The sequence below is a fragment of the Pseudopodoces humilis genome, chromosome 6, assembly GCF_049639895.1.
Source record: "Pseudopodoces humilis isolate 2021_Gansu_Grassland_sample_001 chromosome 6, ASM4963989v1, whole genome shotgun sequence".
NCBI lineage: Eukaryota > Metazoa > Chordata > Aves > Passeriformes > Paridae > Pseudopodoces > Pseudopodoces humilis.
Window position 1 is genome coordinate 55,197,767 of NC_142205.1, and position 18,235 is coordinate 55,216,001.

At 39.7% G+C, this 18,235-nt stretch overlaps 1 long non-coding RNA gene across 1 annotated transcript; it reads left to right on the forward strand.

Moving 5' to 3' along the window:
• The first annotated feature begins 1,076 nt into the window (after positions 1 to 1,076).
• LOC148184189 (uncharacterized) lies at positions 1,077 to 10,091 on the forward strand. Its single transcript, XR_015772795.1, has 3 exons — positions 1,077 to 1,165; positions 8,728 to 8,926; positions 9,004 to 10,091. It is a non-coding gene; the product is annotated as an uncharacterized LOC148184189 (long non-coding RNA).
• Positions 10,092 to 18,235: the final 8,144 nt, after the last annotated feature.

Below are 18,235 nucleotides of genomic sequence, written 5' to 3' on the forward strand. Positions count from 1 at the left end.
TAATCCTTCATGCTGACTCAACTGCCTTGGTTTCCTCCTGCTGTGCCATTAGTCTCCTGCTCTATGTAGTTATTGATTAGAGTGATACTTGACCCACTTCCCAGTACTCTCTTAAAGTCTACATCTTCACTTTTCTCGTGTTCACTTGCTGTCTCGGTTGTTTTACCCTGTCCTTTAAGCAGTGTTGCTGGGGGATAATTTGCCCAAGCAGCTGCTCCCCAGAGCCAAGTATTGGGTTGTGTCTAATTACTCCTCTAATGCACTGTGGTGAATCAGTCCTTTTTCCCAGGCACACCGGGCAGTAAAAAATAATTCACGACAGCAGCAGAGCTGCTTCACAGGAAGCTGGAAAGGGGAATCCAGGAGCTGAGTTTATTCAACACAGCCAAAGAAACAAGAGGGGCAGATTTGGGCATAGGGGTTTGGAGCCCTGCAGCACATGGTCTAAAATCACATATTTTGTGCATGGTATTGAAAAGTCTGATCTCAAGGGATAGCTCCATCTCAGTTTTTCATTCCAGCTCTTTCATATTAGGGTTGGTATTTGCTATTCACATTAACTGTGCACCTCCTACACTTACAGAGTGAAGGGATTAGGCAATAAAAAGTCGAAAGCAATCAAAAAGCAGAAGCAACAGATTAAGTTAGGGAATTATTGAGACAAATGAGCCTGTAGTCTATTCTCAAGAATAAGAGGTGTAGGGGTACTGGGCACCTTATGTATGACACATGCATCCCTAAAGACCTCCAGTGACATCTAAAATGAGTTCTTCATTGCAATTTACTTGTGTTTTCTTTTGAAACTTATAAACCCACAGTTGAGATTTAAAGCATATAGATTCAGGTATGAAATACACAGATTCAATTTTTTTTAAAATTATGATATGGGGGGAAGAAAAGTACCTGTTCAAGTTGTGATGTGGGGATTTCTGTGGTTCTCCCCACTGTAACATGGACAGTACTGGGGGGGCTGGGTTAAAAAGCAGAAGACTGGTGAGGAGGATTAAACATTACTCAGGTGACCTTGCAGCTGGGAATAATTCTTGATAAGCCTGTGTGAACAGCAGGCCAGTAATCCTCTAGCATGGGCTGAATTTAACGGTGCCTGCATCTCTGATTTTGTACCTCTGCCCAGGCATTCTTCGGGGCTCCCCCAATTAGCAAGGTAATGGAAATAAATTTCTTTTTTGCATTTGAGCCACGAGTCTGCAGTTGTTCCAGCTGCCTGACAGTGTCAACTCACACAGTCAGAGAGACTACTCAGGAGAGGGAACTTTTTGCAAAAGGGACAAAATACCCATTTCACTGTGTTGTGCATACCTGGCTTTACACATACTAAACACCCAGCTACAACATGCACAGTGCATGAGCCAAAGGAATCAATAGGAATTGATTCCAGGGCTGGAAATACAGATTTCATTGGTGAAATACAGGACATTTACCAGTCAGTTCAATGCAGCAGGTTTGCTTCTGTAACTCTGTCTGAATTTTCCCTTTTTTATATTTAGAACAATGCAACAGCAATATGAGACCATGAACTTTAGAAAGGTGATGCTGCCTTTTACGTCCTGGAACTGCTATCCTTCCTTTCCATGCCAAATCTCCAAGGTCAGAGCATTTGATCACTGCTGAGAAGAGCTCTCTAAAACTCCAGTAGCATCAGTTATTGTGCTTCTTGCCTTTTCTATTTCTATCATTCCATTGATTTCTACAGATCTGTTACAGCCACACAAAACTGCACTAAAGCAGGAGATAATCAAGCTGCTTGCAAGTATATATATATATATATATATATATATATATATGCCTTAATTACAGAAAACAGTATTTGCCTGGCCTTAAGGTAAACTTTCTGCATTTTTTTTTCAATTCCTCTATCCAAGACATGTTGTTTCCTCACCTTTTTGAATATTTTATCTTTTTTTTGTTATGTTTTTTCTGCAAACTCATATGAGAGACCTTTTTGCTCTCTACACCTACCTGAAAGGAGGCTGTAGTGAGGTGGATGTCAGTCTATTTTCCTAGTTCATCCTGGACAAAGAGTGGAAAATGGGGAGTACTGGCATTTTTTTGGTAACCAGCATATTCCAGTCTGACTCCTTTGCAAGCACTCCTAGCTCAGTACTTATGTCAATGACATCTGAGATAGAAAATCCTTTGCTGGCAAGGTCATTAAAATTTCAATGTCTTGTTTAAGAATCAATAGAGGAGTATTTAGAGCAGCTTTCTGAGGCTGAATGCTCAGCAGGCTTAAGAATGGAACTGCATCCTTAAATATTTTTGAGATCAAGGCCCTTTCCTTCTCCTTGAATAAATCTACTCAATTAGTTTATGAGATTTTGATTTCTTTCTTCTGCAGTTTTCTTTTAATAAAAGTTTACTATAGGACTATTCAAACAGTAACTAGCATCCTGTCTGTTCCCATCAAATAAATCTGTAGTGATTTATCCCAAGAATACTAAGGAATGAACTGTAAGATTGTGCATGTGATTATTCTAAAAAGTATTAATGTAACTTTGTTTTTTCTCATGGATTTTGCTTCTTCTGGCTTCACTGTCATGCTAACAAAGCTGAGCTGCATATGAAAAAATAGCTTTATCTTCCTCAAATACCAATCTCTTACAAGTGTTCCTGCAAAATAATGGCTTTTGGAACATCTCCCAAACCAACAGATTTCAACTCTGTCAGTTTTCAATGGAAAGTAATTTTAGATTTAAATTCCTTTCACTGCAAACATCCCTTGCTTTGTGCCCCAAGACAGTCTCAAGCACTATTGGAACAGAATCCCTGAAGATCATTACAAATGATAAAACCAGAAAAAAAAAAAGATTATGGATATTATTTTGTCCTTGAGCCCACCTAGCTCAGGAGTCAGGCAGCTAGGATCTGCTGAGTTACAGGACTTTGCAAAATGTAGAGAGCCCAATGCATGGCCTTAAGTCATGACCATGTGGTAATTTTTGCATTGGATCTCAATTCAGGACTGGAGACCCATTCCTGCCTCAGTCCAGACAGAGCACAAGATACAGATGAATGGTTTTTCTGAAGAAGAGAACCTGTCTCAAGGATTCCAGCAGAGGGAGAGTGGAAATTTTTCACTCCAGTTTTTCAGAAATTTAATCTGCCCTTCTCCCAGCATGTTGTGCTGAATGAGACCCTTCTGCTTCCCCCAGGCTATGTCAAATTTGTGGATCCCACTAACCTTGCTCAGTAGTGAGTTTGTGAGTTTGCAGCCTGTTACAGAATATCTTTTCCATTTATTTAAGTATGCTGTCTCTCCCTTTGGCTTGCTGTTTTTCCCGTTCCTTTGTCCTTTTCTTCCACTAAGGGAAAGATCTCCCATATTTGATATTCTCAGAAGTTGGGAAAAAAGAGCTCAACTGAAGAATGCTGCTTTCTGTGTACAAACATAGCACTTTCAAGTATTGCTGGTAAATTTGACACGGTCACAGATCTCATGGAGAAGTAAACACTAAGCAGGTCAAAGTTAGCGTTTTGTGAAATCAGAAGGGAAGACCCCAACTTCCATACTTTGAAAGCCTCAGCTTTCTTTAAGAAGTAGAGAGGTTAGTATTTACTTAGAAAAAATGAAAACAGAGCCTATATGAAAGCCTTGTTGAAGAGAGTCAGGAAAGAGCAGCGATCAATGGACCAGCTCTTGCTTTCATTTGACACTAATTTCAGCAAAAATTTTTTTTAGGGGTGTAGATTTCACCCCTCAGAGATGGAAGGTCATGTAGTCTGTGCCACATCCTGTGGCAGAATCAGCTCAGTTTTAATGGCTTCATGGGAAAGATCATACCAAAAGCATGCAGAGTGACCAACAGCTTTACAAAAGAATTTTCATCTACCTAAGAATATATAACTCAATGACTGTCCACAGCTAAAATTCATTTAAATCCAAGCTGCGTGGAGGTGAGCACATAATGCAGATTGGGGAGTGTTGACATGTATATTCCTAAACCTCCACAGCAGAATGACAGGAACAAATACTACTCTAACTCAGTTTTGCATATTGTGGAGACAAAGGAGAAAAAAAACTTCTGTTCAAATAACTCTGCAGGTCATATATAGATACACAAAGGCAATATAGTGAGAAGTTTACTCCTGAGCCTTCTCCCACCATTTACTCCTGCTGACTCAAATTTCCCTCTTTATCTGCCACTGCCATTTGCCTTCCCTTACTTTGTGTGGAACATCTGAGGTGGTGCTTATACTTGAGAAAGTGTAAGTATGTTGATGATTCCATAACCACATGGCAGCTGTGTCCTTTCCTGATCATCTGCTGTAACAGGTAGTTTTTGAAGGATATAAAAAGAAAAATTCAGACATTACTTCCTTTTGAAACTGATGAACCATGTTGACTTGGTACCTGGAAAAAGTACTGGGAATGAAAATAGGAATCAAGATACTTCAGCTAGAGATAAATCAGAAAAGACATATAAGAAATTTATAAGAAATTTATAAAACTTATAAAATCTATAAAATAAGAAATTTATAAAATACTGTCTTAGAGAAAGGGACCAGGCACTTAAACTTTCCCTTTTTAAAAAAAGAGAAAAAATAAATTGTAAACACACCTATTTAGAGCTACTTGAATGATTTGAACTTTAGAAGGGCAACTAGAAGAAAAAGAAATTATTGAACTGATAACATTAGGCTTTGATGTTTTGTGAAAGTTTAATATATTCACAATGATTGCAGATAAGGCACAAAAATAACAAGTAGACTTAACCATGCTTAAAAGACTTTAAATCACCTATGAGTAATGTGGAGACAGAAGGAAACATCACTTTATAGGCAAGGTACTTCATGAATTTTTAGAGGATTTTTCCCTTCTGTCTCTATAGCAGCCATCACTAGCCTTTTTATGAGGCAATGTAGTTCATTAAATATCTCTCAGCACTGAGCAAAAATTGTGTTTTCTCTATTCTTCACTTCTCCTCAAACATTCATACTGGGCCATATTGGCCAAGTGCTGGAGCACTTCATGGAAAATTTGCAGCAGAAAGGTCCACGTAATCATAAAAACTGCCAGCAAAATGCTCTGTATGCCTCTGAAAAGAAATAGTTTCTGAAAATATACAGGAAAACCCAGTGTCTTGTGGAACTGGGTGAATTCTTGGGCTGTACACTAGCCAAAATATAAAAATTAACATGTAATTCAGCTGGGGTAACTATATAGTCTTCTATTTTTAGAGACTCTTTACAAAATTTATTAATAGTGTTATAAATTTAATTTAATTTCATTAATAGTGGTATTAACATTACAGCTTGGATGGCCTCAGCACCACTTGTGCTCAGTATTGTGCAAAATTATTGTGAAGAGTAACAACTTTTCCAAACAATTTACAACTAGACCCACTAGACACACTTCACATTCTACCAAAGTTTCCCTTTCTCTGTCCACATTTATGCCCTCATTTATCTATTGTGCCTGTCTTTTCTCATGTTTTTCTCTTTTTTGAAGCTGCATGTTCATTGGGCTGAAAAAGTCTCAGGCTGCTCTCCCTACAGTTCCTAGCAAAAAGGGCCAAATCTTCAACAGAGTTAAATATTGGTGAAAACAGGACTGAGAGATAATTTAAAGGTGGTCTGCTGCTCAATTATCCCAGTGTCATTCCCTGTAGGACCTTTTTATAGGGGGAGATGGAGAGAATTGCAGTTCCAGAAGCACGCTTTCCATGTTGGAGGGAGGCCGTTGCTTGTATCTGACACCCACAGTTGTGCATCCTTCATTAGACTCATCACCCCTCTCTGCTGAGAAGGATCAATTTCTCTGGTTTCCCTCTTGTCTGAGCTTAGCATTGCAGCTGCCTTCTGCTGGATTTAGCTCTGTGCTTCCAACTGGAGAGGTAGAAGTCCTCTTTAAGGCCTATTTACCACAGTGACAGAAATGATAGAAATTGGCAGGGAATTTGTAACAGTGATTATATTTTGCCTAATTGGCATCGCCATCATTACAACTAATAACTTGGCAAGTTGTTCAGCTTGCTTGTCCATGATGAGCAGTGGTCAATAGCTTCTATATCTTCAGAGGCCTTGCTGTCAAATGCGAGCTCTCCAGTAAGTCTGGAGCGCTGTGGAGATCGAGGAATAATGAAACCTTAATGGATGGTTCTCTCTGTGAAAAACAGTTTGCTTCCATTGTTTCAAAGTGAAGGGACAAGTCTACAAAGTCTGTCAGCAGAAGATTTTCAATAGGGGTTACATCTCTAAGCTGGCCGGTGCCCAGGCTAGATTTGCATCAGGTGGGAGCCAGCCAGGCTTCCCTGAGGAAGGTGCAGTTTTAGTGGTGGAGAGCAGAGAGGCCACTGGCCCAAAGGAAATAGGTTTAGATTAGATATTAGGAAGAAATTATTTACTGTGCCAGTGGTGAGGCCCTGGAACAGGCTCTCCAGAGAAGTTGTGGATGACTCTTTCCTGGAAGCCTTCAAGGCCGTGTCAGATAGAACTTTGAGCAGCCTGATCCAGTGGGGAGGTGTCCCTGCCCACGGTGGTGAGGGTTGAAACCAGCTTGTCTTTTAGATCCCTCCCAACCCAAAATATTCTATGATTCTGTGATTTGCAGCCTGACTTCATCATTTTTCATTTAAGCCAGGTATCCTAACAAGGGCTTTCCTCTTGTCAGCACTACCCTTGCTTGGGTCCTAATTCTGTGCTAAGCTATACTTAAATATCAGGTCAGATCTCCTTGATTTTGAAAAGTCATAGAGATCTCTATTAAAACAGGGGAGTGAGCATGGCTGCTCCTGTCAGGACAAAAGCCACCAGGTTAAAAGGCTCTACTTGTGTGCAGAGCATATCATCAAAGCCAATCCCAGATAGTGTCTGCTTTGTTTCTACTGGAGAAAAGTTGCAGCTCAATAAATAGACTGATTTGGGGATTTGGGAAGCAGCCAAGGTTGAGCATAATTGGAGATTCAGGAAACCTGACAGCCTTTTGTGCCCACTTCTGTACAAGCTGGCAGGAAACCTTAGAGAATTGTTTTCCCCTTCCTGTGTCTCAGTATCCCCATTTGAAAATAATATCAGTCTTCCTTATAGTATTTGAAATGCATGAGGAGCTGAATATCATTACACTTACTGGCTTTTACACTAGAACTTCACATGGCAGAAAACAGGCTGAAAAACCCATCAATAATCTTGCAATTTTACCCTCACACACTTGACCAGGGCTTTAAAATTCCAGCTTTCCTGAGTTCACATAGTGAGGAGCATTTGAAATTTTTCGGAGGAAACCTTCTAAAATCAAAGCACCCAGTAATAAAGGGAAACAAAGAGTGAGAGTACTGTTTTTTCAACAGCAACATTTACATCCAAATATTTTATGCATGCAAAAATATGCATCCATGCCTATTTTTTTAGATTTGTTTAAAATGCAGATAGCTAGAAAAGCAGTTGCTTATTACATTTCTCATATACACTTTCAAGGGTGAGTTACAGTGATTCCTTTTTTCCCAGATGGTAACTGATATTATTTTCTCTTTCGTTGTTTCTGTTTATTGTATAACATGTAACCAGAGATTTACAAATACCTGATTATTTATTATGCTGAAAGAAATTCTTCCTTATTAAATGTCTGCCTTTAATATTCATTTCCTCCATCAGTTAGATATCAATATTAGACTCTGTGATTAAATTTATGGCTTAAAAGCATTTGCTTTTAACTCTGGGAAAATGCTATTTTATATTTTTTGGTTAATCTATTTTTCATTTTCTGATTACTCCATTTTTTTAGGCTACCTTTTTTTTTCTCTTCTGATTCCTGTTTCTTATGATGTTATATCTAAAGATTACTAAAAATGGTTATCTGTTGCAAATGGCAAATATGACCATATATATTTCCTAATTGTTGTATAACTAGGATAAAATTTACAGGCAAAATTAAGCCCCTTAGGAAGTGCTGTGCTTTGATCTTTCTCAATTATAAAACCTGTATTACCATCAAGTGAAAAATGTTGGGTAGTAGTGTGAGTTGGTATTTAATGGGTAGATAAACTTCTGCCATTCCTAATATATTGTTTTTATCTGAAATCTCCTTATATTATATGTGATACAGACTTTTCATCCTGAAATAGCTTGTGTTGGATTAGTATGCCAAAGAATGGTTGTTCTATCCCACCAACCCACCTAATCACTTGTGCTGGAGATACTGATGAGAGTTTGGTCACTTAGTTTCAGTGTCATGCCCAGTGCTCTCTCTGGAGTTAATTCTAAGGGGAGTGCTCTTCATTTTTGTTATCGTTAATGAGAACTAGGAGAGAAGGCTCTGCATTTATTTAATGAGAATGTCACGGTTTGAGCAGAGCTGGAGAAGTGAATTTGAAAGGCTGATCTTTATAATGAACCAGAACATTGTCAAATCACATCAGCCATGATATGGAATTGGGTTTAACAGCTCTGTGTCTTACATGAGGTCGAATAACTGTGTGCACATGAATTTTGCATGTTTAAAAATATAACCTTTGTCTCTTATGGAAAAATTTATTAATTATATACCTTTACACGCGATATTGATCAAGCAGAGTATGTAGTGGGTTGCCAAATGCTCATCAGGGAGAACAAGGAAAAGAAAAAATTAACACTGCCACTGCCACATACTTTGTGCGTTCATTAGGAACTAACTCTTAGAGGCAAAAGAGAGTAGGAGCTGACATGGCTTAGTCAGTAGTGTACTAAAGTAATTTTGTGAGACCTTCCTGATGAAGGTTATATTACTTCTAGGCATGATGGAAATCCACAGGAGTGACATGGTGAGACAGGATCCCTCTGAAACAAAGAACAGTGCTTGGTTTGTACCTCACGTTCAGCTGATGGCAGAGAAGATGCACAATGCACAGATGGACCAGAAGTCCAAGAAAATAAACTGCTTCCTCAGTCTTGCCTCTCAGTTTTTCACCAGTTCTAGATCTGCTGTTGAGTGGTGAGAATAACTGCAATTTTTCTTATATAGCAAAGCCATGGGAAGATAACTGAAAATGTGTTCTTTATTATTCATAGGTATGATGGGAGCGGGAACCTGAAAAGCCTGAAAATTACAGAATACTCAAATAATTATCTTATGACTAAACACTTCCTCTCTCTGGTCTCTCCATAAAGTTTAATCCTATGTGTGGTCTAATCCATGTGGAAGAATGAATTAGCATATCCAAGTAGCATTTTCTTTGTTGTTTACATGTTGGAGGATCTTCTCAGGAATTAAGCGGGATTGTTTCAGCTCAAGTGAGATATGAAGACTACTTAACTCTACTTAGAACATAACCACAGAGGTATTAACTAGGCCTGATCCTCCTCTCCTGAAATTGGTGGCTGCTCTTAAAGACAACAGTAATATGCCCTTTATTTGCACCAAAATTCTGTGGTAGATAACAATATAATTTCTCACTTGAAGTAATTTTTCAGGCCTGCACCTGACAGATGCAGAAAGTCTACAATACCCTTGCTGCTTCAGTCCCTATTTTTGGATTTTACAGTTCACAGAGAGCCCAAGGAAATTACTGAATTCATCCCCACTGATTCAGCTAATATGGAAACTGCTGGAACGCTGGAATAGACAATGCTCAGGCAGTGTGGACTGGTTTTAGCAATGCCACACAGCCCTCTTGAGCATTCCAGCTTCCTTTCTGGTTCATTTAACCAAGTGAAAGCAGCTGAACTGATCAGCCCAGGCCTCCCAGGGAGGCTGGAACTTGCAGAAGAAAGTTGTGTAGTTCTACAGCATGAAAAAAACCATTGGCTGCTAACAAAGCAGGGGGATATTGCCAGCAATTCAGAGTGTCTGTTAGTCTGTGAGCAGTCTGTTTGTGTGTATTTGGCATTCAGGTGAAACTTCAGGCGACTTTCACATGCTCAGCAATACCCTGACTTCTGCACATTCAGGTAAAGTCATAAAGGAATAAAGGAAGAGGCAATGGCAGGCAACTTCTGGTACTGAAGCTAAACTTCTGGGATTGCTCAAAAAACCTGCACAATGGAGTTAAATAAGTGAGGTGATGATGGTTTACCCAAGATATAAAATAGTAGCAGCTACTACTTACAATGCCATCTGGTCTCAAAGTCTACCCATATACTTTACATACAATACAGATTATCACTCCAAACTCTGCTGAAAATGCAGCTATTGCTAGAGGCCTGATATTTTACCATATTTTTCCAAATAACCTATGACAATGAGCAGCTCCTACTAATTTTCCTTATCCTTCCTGATTATACAGATAATCCAGAGCCAAAGATTTGAGTTGCTATTTTCACTCCACTTTTTTATTGTCCATATCTTATCTTTATTTCAGATTGGAATTTGGAATCCAAGTGCATAACAGGAACATACTGCTGTATTTGGACATGTTGTCTAGCTAGGACAATGCCTTACCTGGGTCTTGAATTTGATCCAGGAAATGTAATGGAATGGACTAGACTAGACTAGAATAGACTAGAATAGACTAGACTAGACTAGACTAGACTAGACTAGACTAGAATAGAATAGAATAGAATAGAATAGAATAGAATAGAATAGAATAGAATAGTTGCAAGGGACCTACAATAACATTCTAGTCCAACTGCCTGACAACTAATGTAATCCACTTCAGAGGTTATTTAAAGAAACCCTGCCTATATTCTCAGAGAACACACTTCATTGCTGTACTGAGGGAATATTTTATGCCTTAAAAGATTTTCCTGCACCTTCCCAGACTGTGAGTAGTATCAAAGGCTCTAACTCAGGTTCCTTTGAAAGTTCTAGCTTCTCTTTGAATCTGGAACTCGGTGTGACCCTGTACCAGAGACTTGCCTGTATCACTGTACAGTGAGATGTTTCTGCTCCACAACTGGATTTTAGATAAGTTTCTGTGAGCTCCAGGGACATGAGTGGAGCTGGGCTGGGAAGTCAAAGCTGGGTTAGTGGGACCCACAGATAGACTCGAGGCCAAAGCAGAAGCAATCACAATTTGAGAACTAATTCCAGGAAAAAGCTTGTGGTCTCACTCCAAGCCCTCTCAGGAATGGCAACACATAACCCACTGCCCACACCTTTCTGCACTGCCTGTTCCTGTCTGGACATTGCCCAAGGGCTGAATTTTTGAAATGGTGGTCAAAACTCCACGTGCTCCCTATCAGATCTTCTCTTCCTTTGGAAGAGCTGAAGCAATCACCTCCCCAATTTGGTCCCATAATATAAACTCTTATGGGAATATAGGAGAGATGTCCCTGCTGGCAGAAATGTCACCATCTCAGCCTCAGGATCCTCTGTCCCTCCAGCTTTCCTTGCCTCAAGGGCCCTGGGTTTATTAGGCTTAGCTCTGAATCTTGATCCCCACTTTGCTGGCATTGACAATCTACCCTCACTTTCCTTTGTAAAGGTCAGAGTTCCCTGTCGCTGGTCTCAGTCAAGAGACAGCGTGGGCAAGTCCCCCTGCTTCTCTGCATCTGAACATGACTCATGCTGCCTTTCAGAAGAGCAGATCTCTGTGAGCTTGTTCCTGCTTAAGGCAGTGAGGGGAGCACCTGCAAATGCAGCTGCTTCAGCTGGAGGTGACAAGCAATAACAAGGCCTTTGGGGAGATATGTTCTGAGCAGGGAAGGCCAAAATAAATGAGACATAGAAAGGGGATTTTTTGTCCTGCACCTCAAAACCTACTGCTGCATGTATGCCACGGATCTTGCCTCCGTGTGTGCATTGGTACAGAGCTGGGTGCTGGTATAGAGCAGCAGGGTGCATAAAAACTCATCTCTCCAAGGCTTTTAAATCCTTCCAGGCTGCCTGCATGATTTGGGGCCATATGCATATCAGCAGCCTGGGTATACAGTCCCGGCACTGAGTTCCTAGCTGAGTCCTTGCAGAGGCATTTGACATATTTGTTGCTGCAAAATGCTCAGCCCGTTTCCTGCAGAAATACACTCCTGCCGCAGTTAAATACAGTGGCAGTGATAATGGTGAGATATGACTGAAGGTTCTGCAGGAAAAGCCAGGTGGTTTTTGTCCTGCTGAAAAATACGTGCGTGATGGAGACACCTTCATCACTCACAACAAGCGCTAATTTTAGTGTATAGGAAGCAGATTTGGCTCCACCTGCTGGCTTCAGACCAGTTGCAGGCCAAGATGATGTTTTCCAGGGAAAATTCTGAAACACGCAATTTACATTTAAATAAAAACGAGAACAAATAAAAATTCAGTTCTTTGGGGTAAGATAGCAGGCTATCTGGACGCAAAATTTAAATAAAAACAAATAAATGAAAAGAAAGGAAAGAAAGATAGATATTTTTTCCCCATAATATTGAGGGAAATTCTTCCAGAGGTATTATTGACTTCAGGGAATATTGGAAGGAATGCAAGAGGAATTTTCTCTGAGCAAGTGCCTGTTTTGAATGGTCTGTTTATCTGTAGTCAAACTCCCTGTTAAAGATTTAGTGACATTCTAGCTTTTGGGTGCATAAGCTAAAGATACCCATTCTCAATTATGTTGTAAAGTCAACTGCTCTCTAAAAGCTTATTACAATTTCTAGGGCTTGTGAAAATGATGATTATGGTGATTGCTACCCAAATGCCTTTCAATTTACTAATAAAAAAGTGTGATGAGTTTCTTATGCTGTAGCCATCTGCTCAATACTGAGATGTTCAACACTGACAGATGAGAGTTCTACTTCTGTTTGGTTTGGATTTTTTTTATAATAACTTTCAAGATCTGTGTAAATTTTAATTATGTATTTTCCATCATTTTTTTTTATTCCTTGCTTCTGTGGGATAAAGGAAGATATGCAAAGAAGACACATCTTACATATAAAGAAGACTGTAGATTCAGATCCTTTGTCTGTCACAGATTTCTTGTGGTATTTTATTGTGGAATTGAGGACTCTCATATTTTCTGCTGCTAGGGACCCATGTCTGCTTTAGAATACATTTTCTGGGAAGCATTTCCTATTATTTTGTATGTCCGCACCTGTTTTTAGGAGAGATTTTGTTGTTAGTGAATGCTGCAAGAAGCAGGGCGGGATTGACAGCAGCAACAGCACACTCTTATACTTCACATAATGATGAACTTTGGGTAGTAATTTCAGAAAAAGAAAAGAGAAATTTTGTGAATTCTGAACAGCTTTGCAGGAATGGACACTTCTTTATCTGTTAAACCTGAGTATGACCTTTCTGCTACTGCCTGGAGGACAGGTTCTGTCTCTCTAAAGAGTCCTTTTCATTTCTGCTTTTAGACCTTCTTTTAAACTAAAGAACTACCAAATCATTCCTGTGTATGTCCTCAACATGACACCTGACTACAATCAGTACAATTTATATTTCATTTGAACAAATTCAATTGATCCTTCTGAATGTACGGGATAGAAAAGTATTTAGCTTATTTATTTTAAAGGCCTGTGGTAGAAACTGTCGGTGGTAGTTGGATCATTTTAATCTTAAGTTTGATATACTGTCTTGGAAAGAAATATATAGATTAACTAGGTAGCTATAAGGTCTCTGACTCTCTTATCCCAGTGCTCTGCTTTTGAGGCTTATATTTGTGTTGCCCCTGTTACTACATGGCCTTTCTGTTTTGACTGTGCCTGCATCTGACTGGAGAGAATTTGGAGAAAGCCATGCCCATATGATGGTATTGGTGATTTTGAAGAACACTTTTTGTTAGGTCCTTGACTTGCCAGAATTAAAAGTAAGTCTCCTAAAAATAATCTGTGAACAGACCTCACCCCAGCCATGCAAACCCTGAGTGTCAGAGATCCATGACCCCCTTCCCAAAATCTGTTCTGTGGAGCAGGTGTGGTGCATCTGCAGAGTCCCCCTCTCTAACACCAGGCTTGCCCCTGCTTCCAAATCCCAGCTGCCCCAGACCAGCATGGTTTGGTGTCCTTCCTTCTCAAAAGGGACTTCAAGATGATTTCTTTCCCTGGCAGCACTTAACACAGCCCCAGATAATTCCAGGGACATCTCAGTCACTACCATAAATACAGTTTGGTTACAGGCTGGAAGAAAAAATGACATTATATTATCCATGAAATAAAGTAGTCTTTAGGGCAGACTCTCCAGCAAGAAAAGATTCCCGTGGCACCTTAGCACAGCACAGTGAAGAAGTGTTCTGTGTCTCTGTGATGTTCTGCAGCCCCCAGCCATCTCTGCTGCAGCTCACTCCAGCCTCGAGTCAGCACCAGGCAAAGACATGACCAGCACCAGCACAAGACTAAGCAATTCAAGGGAGAAACAGGGAATAAATAATTTGTTCATATCTTTTGACTGAAGTAACAGGTCTTAGAGGCAAAATAATAGATGATCATATTGGAAGTTGCTAACTGGTGGCCAGTGACAGATACCAGGGAAAGGAGAGGACAAAGGTGTGAAATGTCATGTGTCTCCAAAATTTTCTCCTGCATCCTTGTCAATGTCTGACGTGCATCCTGGAGGAAATTATGTCTTTTCAATTAATGGTTTTTGTGGGCTTTGCTTCCCTGGATGTATCCGATTGCTTCTTGAATCCACATACATTTTTATCTTCTGCAACATTCTTTGGCAAGCTGTATTTCACAGCTTAACTCATGCCATAGAGCCACAGAACCATTGAACAGTTTGGGTTGGAAGGGATTTTAAAGATCATCTAGTTCCAAATCCCCTGCCATGGGCAGGGACACTTTCCACTAGACCAGACTGCTCAAAGCCCCTTCCAACCTGGCCTTGAGCACTTCCAGGCATGGAGAATCCACAGCTTCTGTGGGCTGCCTGATCCACTGTCTCGCCATGTGCATAGTTACTCCTCATTATTATATTCCCTAATAGAATCTCCCTCCCCATCTTTCCTGTAGGGTCCTCTTTAAGGCTGGAAGGTTGCTATGAGGTCCCCCCACAGCCCTCTTTTCTCTAGGCTAAAGATCTTTTTTTTTTTTTTCCTTTGCTCAAATGATGTCAATATAATTGTCTTTACTCATATAAAAGCACCATGTAATATTTATATGCAGTGTGTTTGTTATTAATAACTACAATCGTTTTAGAGCATAGGTTTGGGTATTCTCTTGGCCTCTTACTTCATTTCCTGTATATAAACAATTAAGAAAAGAGTAAGTGATGGTGACAGGTGGAAGACAGGTTTTGGAAGGCTTACTTGCCATGACTTGGAGCTTCAGAACTGTGTGAATTCTGCAAATTTCCCAGGGCTATGTCAGTGAAATAACTTGTATTGACTTTCCCTGTAGCACAAAACAGCACTTTTTAATCAGCACCCACAAATTCTCTGTAGCACTCTCTGTGTTTTGTTTTAATCACATGATATATGCCAGACATTGAGTCATCATTTGCTAAAGCACATAAAATGGTATTCAATCTTTATGCTTCCCTAGCTGTACAGCTTTGTAGATTATTGTTTTACTGGTTCTTAGGTGATTATCTTACCCATACAATATTACACTGCATAAAACTGTTTCTCTTCATAGGAAATTGAGTTTGCATTGTGATTCATACTTGCAATTATTGTCTAAATCCTTTCAATGAGTCAAAATGACACAGTTAGTAAAAAAAGCCAAACCATTCTCCATGGCTAACATATCTGCCCCTTGCCTTGAATTTTTGAAAACCTGCACTATTATGGTAGTCTTGTGAGCATAATCTCTGGAACTTGTTCATACTTCTCTCTTCTTCATGGTCATATAAATGGTGACCATAAATTCAGATGGGAAAGACCTCTGGAATTTCATAGCTGGAATTTAGTGCACTAACATTTCACCTCAAGGACTTTTTCACATTCCTTTAGTGTCTCAGTCTAGTTTCTCATTAGGCAGATTTCTGAAGACTGGAGATACTCCTCTGTCACAGTTTGAGTCACAGTCTGGTATTTCTGTAACACGAAGGCCTTGTTCTGTAGTTTATCTGATCAGTCTGGTACTCTTCCAGCTTTTGTGTTAGCACAAACATTTCAGAGTTTGAATACTGCTCTATCAGAGAACCTGTCCCAACTGGAGCCTTAAAAGAGGGTTTTCCCTCCAGAAAAAGAATAATGGTGTCACATCTGCTGGCTTTGTTGACCTCACAAGACAAGAAAACCTTTGCTCAGTAAGTGCTTCTCCATGGGAAACCATCTCGTTTCATCATAGAGAGAAAATTTTAAGCCTGGGCACTGATTTGTTTTGGTCTGTTGTTGTTCTCCCTTTGCATGGATCAGCACAGCACAGCTGCAATGTGACTCTAATAAGCTTCACACGGTGTATGTGAGCTTGGTTTGGTGTTTAAAAGCATTTGGAGCTCTGTACTTCCAGTGAAGTGTAAATGGAGAATGGTGTTTTCCTTTGGCAGGAGAGATGACATAGGAGGACTGTGCTAGATCCTGAGAACCTGATCAAACTTCTTCTGAATACAGGCCCATGACTTATTGGAACATCTTCACAAAAGGGAACCCAGTCCTGAACTGAAGGTTTCAGTGGTTGAAATCGTCATCTTTGCTCTTCATAATTTGTTCCAGTGCAGTGAAATTGTTCTTGGAGAGAAAAATGTGTCATGAATCTCCCTGGGACAGAATGACCTTAGGCTTGTAGTGGTGATCTTTTTCAGTGGGAGGATTTGGAAGCATTTTTTCTAGACAGTGTGAATATATTAAAAAAATATTATGTCTTAGTAGATATAAAATTTCTAATGACTGTGACTTGGGTGAAAATCTATCTCAGTTTCAAATGAAACTGTGGAATTAAAATTTCACATCTCTTTGATTCTTATTTATTTCCATGCATGCCCTATGCTTCCACTCCCACAGTGTGGAGATGTAAAATTTTTGCTGGTTACAGATCAATCTCACTAGGCCTTTCTCCAAAGCTGTTGCTGTTTCTATGTAGAAATAGTCTCTGACCACTAACAAATATTCACATTTAAGCTTGGAGGAACACATCACATTTCTAGCAGTAATGTGACTATTAAAATATTTGATAGTTTTATGGCACAGATGACATTGAATATACAAAGTCAATATTTTGAACGAGGCACGACAATCAATACTTGAGCTCCAAAGGGGTTTATAAAATACGTCAATATCACAGGTCTGCCCAAGATGTTTTAATCTGGTTGCATGGAATGTTATTCTTTAAGGAAAAAAGAAACACAAAAGCATGGTTTAAAGAGCATAGCAACTAATTGAGAAAATAGCAAGCATAATCAATTTTTTTAATAAAGTTCATTGACCTCAATACATATTTAGCATGATTCAGTTGTAGGTTTTATGCTTTGATAGCAGTTCTTCATAATTTGAAACAATGGCTCTACTAGGTCATGCAGAAGTGGGGTCCCACATTTGCCACTCCTTTCTTCCACTCAGTCTGCCATGCTTAGCATATGCATGACTTGGTGTCTGGGCTGTCTAAAGCACTCTGTCTTTTATATCTGTAGTCTAGCAGGATGAGTGGCAGTTTTCCTGAATTCAACCTGCGTGAGTAACAGCTTTACTTCACAAGGTGGCACGTACCTAATCTGATTTCTTTTGTAGCTGGGTGGTTGTAGCTGGTTTCTCCTCTTTTCTTTTTTTTTTTTTTTTTTTTTTGTCTTCCCATAAAATAACTTTTACACATGCTGCTGAGCTGTAACGGAGATGTGTGAATGGATAAGAGTGTTGGGAGAAGCCTCCATCATTCATGCTCTGAGCAGATGCAGGGTAACCAGGGGTGTGAATCCACCCTAAGGCTATTGATTACCCTGTCACTGTTACAAACTGTTTACACATTATCTCAAGTGGCTCTGTCCTCAGTCTCCTGAGGTTGCTCCTGCTACCCAGCCAAACACAAAGACTCTTCTGCCAACTGCTCTTTCATTCCATGATGGATTTCAGAAATACATCAACAGCTACAGCACCTGGTGCTACTTGGGCTTGGCCCACTGCTCTGGGCTGTCCTACAAGTTTCATAAGTAGAAATGTTTATATCTGTAAAAAATGTGCATGGTTTGTGCATGGCTTATAATAAATAAGACAGAGCAAGCAATGCATTGTAGTGCAATAGCAGCTGGTTTCACTGCTGTGCATTGTCAAGATGACAAACTGCAAGTTATCTATCACACAATCTCATCTGTCAATCTGTTAGTCCTCGTTATCATTACTGGATGCAATTCAAAGACAAAATGAAATACAGTCAGGAGTGGGGGAGTTCTCAGTGCTTAATCTGATGTCAGTTGTTTGGCTTATGTGTATTTTAGGTTTCAGTATCTTTTCTGTAACACAGAATAGTTTTTCCACAGAAAAGACCACAAGAATGCAGAAATTCATATATTGGATATCTG